Below are 6,780 nucleotides of genomic sequence, written 5' to 3' on the forward strand. Positions count from 1 at the left end.
ATGTGCCATAATTCAATGTATAAATTCATAAAACCACCGACATATACCTGTTGGCAGTGGAGAAGGAGCACTGAAGACTTGTTCAAGGAACTGAGGAACTGTCATTGATTTTAGTGACCTATTACGGATGTGGAGTTGGGAAAGGTGAGACCGGAGTTGGATAAGGTAGAGAATAGTCAGAATCGAGAAAATAGTCACATGATAAATGGTTGAAGACCAAGGGATGAATAGCCTGGAAAAGAGGAACGCTGGGAACAAGACAGTCACGCTCAGACACTGGAAGGGGAAAGAGATGATAATCAGAATGCTTGTTTGCTCCTGTAGGGAGACATGTGACCAGGGCTGGGATTTATAGGTGACAGGTTTCTGCTCAGTAATACAAGTAATACAAGGAAGTATTACAAAGAAGTAATACAGCTGGAATAGATCTAAAATGAAGATGTGGGGGACACATCCAAAACAAAAACTAGATGACCACCTTTTAAGCATAGTTTGAAGGAGGGGGTAATAATCTCTTGGGAGAGAGGATGTGGTTTAAATACATAGTAAAGCAGTTTCTAACTCTGAACTAAAGATTGTTAAGGCCTTGAGTTAAGTGTAACCTTCCACTTAGACACAGCCCTGTTTGCAGGATCAGCAGGGAACAAATAAACCTCGTTACCTGGTTGGGCTGCTTCCGAACATGCTTTGAGACAACTGGCAGAGACCTTGGCTGACAGCTCATGTCCCATGCACTCGGCTCCCGGCCAGGATCGTTGCTGCTGGTTCCCAGATTCCTGTTCTACTGGCAACATAAATGTGATGGCACTGTTGTATTTCTATGTTTGTAGATTTTTGTACATTTTATTATAGAAAGCTTTAGAGTACACTGTATTTCTTTATCACTTAATTCAACAAGCATTTAATGACAACTTACCATGTATCGGGCTTTCCTGGTGGCTCAGAGGTTAAAGCGTCTGCCTGCAATGTGGGAGACCTGGGTTCGATCCCTGGGTCGGGAAGATCCCCTGGAGAAGGAAATGGCAACCCACTCCAGTATTCCTGCCTGGGAAATCCCATGGACGGAGGAACCTGGTGGCCTACAGTCCACGGGGTCACAAAGAGTCAGACACGACTGAGCAACTTCACTTTCACTTACCATGTATCATTTATCCACTAAACCAGATCATAGAAACAAAACAGAAACTAAAAAATACTTCATGTCCTTATAGATCTTACCACCTAATGTTATCAGAAGTAGGCTCTCGGTTCTTTTCTTCACATTTGGAAAAGCCAGAATTGTTAAATATGGCTTTTTTCAGAAATGAATAGGGAATTTCTCTGTATACAGTCTGAGAATAGAAACAACATTTTATACTGAAACTAAAATAGTATGACTTGTTCCGAAAATACTGTTATTACCCATTTCTAAAATTCTGCAGTGAATAATTAGGAGGTCATGTCCACAATTTTAGGAAACTTGTTGAAAACAATCATGAGCTCTAACTGAAAATATGTCTTTTGCTGCCCATCTAGGTCTGAGTTGTCAATACAGTAACCAGAAGCCACATATGGCTACTTAAACTGAAATTCATTAAAATTATATAAAATTAAAATTTTAGTTCCTCAGTTATAATAGCCACATTTCAAGTGCTTAATAGCCACATATGTCTGGTCGTTACCATATTTGACCATGAAGATTTTGTACATTTCTATTATGGCAGAAAGCTCTATTGGTGCTGACCTAAAGAAACATTATATTTAGAAGCTAGATTTGAAGATGTTTAAAAACACAAAAGCATTTGATAAATTTAATACTTATTTATGATAAAGACTTTTAGCATACTATTAATAGAGAATGTCATTAAAGTAGTTTAGTTCCCACTAAATGACTTGAATCAGCAGCAATACATGATATTAGGAAAACAGATAATTTGGAAAACAACCACTTTATTCTGTATATATAAAATATATCTTGATGGTTTGTACAAATATGCATTGATAATGTATTAATCAAATATTACAGATTCAACTACAAGGATATCAGTAAAACTCATTTATCTAATATGTTTTATAACAGATGGGAAATTCTGCCATTAATCAATACCAAGTAAGGGATGTGTTGTGTAAAGTGAGAATTATCCAGGACCTATCCAGTTTCATAGTTAAGTATATTGGTCTAACTGCTCCAAAAAAAGGATCAAACTAGACTTCTGAAATCGCTAGATGTTATTTTTTAATATGCATTTGCCTGTGGTCTGATTATGCTCATTATGCACACATATGTATATGTATATTTTTATTTCATTAAATATACCATTTTATTCACCATTTTTCTTTATAATTTATTTAGTTTCAGAGTTCATACATGCTGATAGAAAAGTCTCCACTGTTAACTGCAGTTTTATACACTAGTAGAACTAAATTCCATTTTATATTGATCTGCAATCTAGCATCGATAATAAAAGCTAGCATCAATGATAAAATAGTATCAATAATCACAGTATCCAAAAAGGATGGTGACAAAAAACAGCAATTTCCTACTTGCTCTATTCTGCATATTGTGCTAGGTGCTTAATTCCATTGATTTTATCTCATATAACAACTCTGAAATATTTTTTAAAGAGGTAAAATTAACCGCAGTAAACTCATAGTCCAGCAGGCCAAGATCAGTTTCATAAGATTCCCTATTTCATGCCCCTACTAAATTGTTCAGTCAGGATGTGAAAACCCAATCTGATTCTTATATATGTGTTTATTCCAAAATCAAAATGTTGGCAGATTTGATGCCTGGTGAGAACCTTCTTCCTGCTTTCCATAATGCTGTTTTCTTGATATACCCTCACATGAAGGAAAGAGATTCTTTATATACTCTCACATGAAGGAAAGAGAAATGTCACTTTCTGGGTACTCACAATATACTAATAATTCTAAGCACTTTTCATGATTAGATCATTTCGGCCACACATTGCCATAGATACAGTTATGATTCCTTCTGACAGATGAAGACCCTGAGGGACAGCTAGATCCCCTTGCCCTGTGCAAAGGGGCAGAACCGAGCTAAACCCAAACACTGGGCTTCAGGGTCTGCACTCTCATCCATTGTGCTGTGCTGTGCTTAGTTGCTTAGTCATGCCTGACTCCTTGCAACCCCATGGACTATATAGCCCACCAGGCTTCTCTGTTCATGGGGATTCTCCAGGCAGGAATATTGGAGTGGGTTGCCTTGCCCCACTCCAGGGGATCTTCCCAAGCCAGGGATAAAATCCACGTCTCCCACATTGTGGGCAGATTCTTTCCTAGCTGAGCCACCATGGAAGCCCAAGAATACTGGAGTGAGTAGCCTTTCCCTTCTCCAGGGCATCTTCCCGACCCAGGAATCAAACTGGGGTCTCCTGCACTGCAGGCGGATTCTTTACCAGCTGAGCTACCAGGGAAGCTCTCTTATCTATTACACTGTAGTTTTTTTCCCTTAGAACTAAAGAAAGCACTTTGGTGCCTAAGGGCATCATTGACACAAGGGACATGAGTTTGAGCAAATTCTGGGAGATAGTGAAGAACAAGGAAGACTGCTGTGCTGCAGTACATGGGATCACAAAGAGTTGGCACGACTTAGCGACTGAACAAGTCAACTGAAATGCATCAGGTCCCTTAAGGTATTCTATACACATAGGAAAGGACCTGGGAAATCAAAATAAAAGAGCATTGTACTGGAAGCCCAGGGAAGCTCCATAGTCTCAGGTTAAGAAGGAAGATCAGATGAGGTGATGACTGTTAAGTCTTTCTGATGGGCTCCTGTCTGCAGATGGCTGCCCCCAAAATGTGGAAGAAGGACCTGGCAACAGTGACAAGGATTGCATGCTGTGCTCAGGGCCAGCTGAAGTTCAAAGCCAGAGTTGTTTGACGTTTTTCAGCAATAAAAAGGAGTATGAGCAAAGAGCTGGAATTTTCCAGCTGGGAATTTTTCAGGGAAGACTTAGCAAAAAGAGTCAGGGTTTGAAGGAGCTCAGGGAACTAGTTTGAAAAAACACGGACTGTGGGTTAAGTCTGGGAGTAAACTGTAAATGGAGAGAATGGCAATTTTTACCTAAAATAAAACTATTCACTGATTTATATTGAGGTTTGACAGAACACAACAATTCTGTAAAGCAATTATCCTTCAATTAAAAAATAAGTTAAAAAAAAAAGCTATTCAGTCTTAAACAGACAGGATGAATGTTTACAGTCCATGTATTAGTTGATCAGATTAAGAAGGGGATCTAAAGCATTTAATATGATAGCTCTCACTGTGCTATGGATTTGATGTATCTGAAAAGTGGATTAAGTGAGTTGACAAAAGCCTTGGGATTCAGGGCACATGCCATTGGTTGGTGTGTGAATTGGTATAACTCTTCTGAGGTTAATTATCAATATCTGCCTATTGAAATCATGACAACTCTTTGAAACAACAATTGTATTTCTGTGAATTTGTCTTGTGGAAATTCTTACTGAAATTTTTATAAATAGAACTTCTCAGAAGGAAAGTTCTTTTTTCTTTTTTTAAAAGCATGTTTTGTAGTTGTTTGTTACATTAATTTACACATGCACATACATAATTTTACAGTTTCGTTCAAAGTGTACTTTTAATCCTTTAATATATCTTTAGGGATAGGTATTCCTATTGAGTAGGAAACAGTTTCTGTCTACCAAGTAGAAAGATATATTCACTAATTCCTATGTACTTTTTAAACTGAGAACAACTTGTTTTAATAAATTATTTCTCCATTGTTCTGAGAATGAGTCCATCTGTCAACCCACACTTTTTTATTAAGCATCACATGTTTGATTCTGATACATAAAGTGGTGATCCTTTCTTTTTTTTTCTTGTCGGATGAACTTATTTGCAAAGCAGAAATAGAGACATGGAGGTAGAGAACAAACTTACAGATACTAAGAGAAGGAAGCGGGTGAGATAAACTGGGAGATTGAGGCTGACATATATACACTACTAGGTATAGACTGGGCTTCCCTGGTGGCTCAGCTGGTAAAGAATCCACCTGCATTGTGGGAGACCTCAGTTCGATCCCTGGGTTGGGAAGATCCCCTGGAAAAGGGAAAGGCTACCCACTGCAGTATTTTGGCCTGGAGTTCCAGGACTGTGTATTGGAGTTCCTGGAATTCCGTGAAATATGTGGTCCATGGGGTCACAAAGAGTCCAATACAAGTGAGTGACTTCCATTTTCATGTAGGGAATAGATAACTAATGAGAACCTATTGTATAGCAGAAGGAACTCCACTCAGTGTTCTGTGGCGAACTAAACGAGAAGGAAGTCCAAAAAATAGGGGATATATGTATAGGTATAGCTGATCGCACAATTGTACTCATCTCACACACTAGCAAAGTAATGCTCAAAGTTCTCCAAGCCAGGCTTCAGCAATACCTTCAAGCAATACCTTCTTCAAGCTGGATTTAGAAAAGGCACAGTCAAAGCTATGGTTTTCCAGTCGTCATGTATGGATGTGAGAGTTGGACTATAAAGAAAACTGATCACTGAAGAATTGATGCTTTTAAACTGTGGTGCTGGAGTAGACTCTTGAGCATCCCTTAGACAGCTAGGAAATCCAACCAGTCCATCCTAAAGGAAATCAGTTCTGAATATTCATTGAAAGAACTGATGCTACAGTTGAAACTCCAATATTTTGGCCACCTGATGCGAAGAACTGACTCATTTGAAAAGACCCTGGTCTGGGAAAGATTGAAGGCAAGAGGAGAAGGGGACGACAGAGAATGAGATGGTTGAGATGGTTGGATGGCATCACCAACTCAATGGACTTGAGTTTGAGGAAACTCTGGGAGTTGGTGATGGACAGAGAGGCCTGGCATGCTGCATTCCATGAGGTCGCAAAGAGTCGGACACAACTGAGTGACTGAACTGAACTGATAGCTGATTCACTTTGCTGCACAACAGAAACTAACACAATATTATAAAACAACTATACTCCAATAAAATTTTTTTCAAAAGATGAAATCATATACCTACTTGAAGTGCTCAAAGCATCATTCCTCCCTAAAATGAAAAATCCCTAATCAACTTCCTTTAAAATCTGACTATACTTATAACTCTGCCTGTACACAGACTTCTTGCAAGTTCTCCTAATGAGAGAAAATCAGAAATAGGAAATGTAAAGACAAGTTTTGCAAGTGTTCTGTAGAATCTGGAATATCACCATCTTGTCCATCATGGTGAAACTATCCAAGAAAAGTTAAGTAATTTAGTTTTGCTGGATATGAACCTAGACTGGTGGGCTTCCAAGCCTGTGGTCATTCTGTTACCTCATGATATATAGTTCATTCCAGGAAATGTTGATGATGATAAAATAGCTAACTGTATTGAGAATTTGTTAAGTCAGGTACTGTTCTAAGCACTTTGCATCTATCTCTCAACAAACTCTAGTGAGTTCTCTATTGATTTATAAGGTTACACATCTATGAACTCAGTCAAACTTAGCTACTAATTAAATGTCCTTCAAGTTTGCTTTGTAAAAGATTAATTGACATTCTGTTTTTTTTTTTTTAATCAGGTTTTTGGCCTTGAAACAAGATACTCTTTTTTTAAAAATCAGTAAGTATCTAGATCTTGCTCAGCTTTAAATTCTTGAGCTACTTTCAGGGCACTGAGAACATGGCAGCCCAAATATGCTAATGACGTTCTATTAGTCTCTTGAGTGACTTCTGAGCAGTACAAGCATCAACATATTTTGTGTTGGAACATAAATAGAACACACTGATGTTTAAATTGTAACGTTTCTTTGATTTTTTTT

The sequence above is a fragment of the Cervus elaphus genome, chromosome 20 (assembly GCF_910594005.1).
Source record: "Cervus elaphus chromosome 20, mCerEla1.1, whole genome shotgun sequence".
In the NCBI taxonomy this organism is placed as follows: domain Eukaryota; kingdom Metazoa; phylum Chordata; class Mammalia; order Artiodactyla; family Cervidae; genus Cervus; species Cervus elaphus.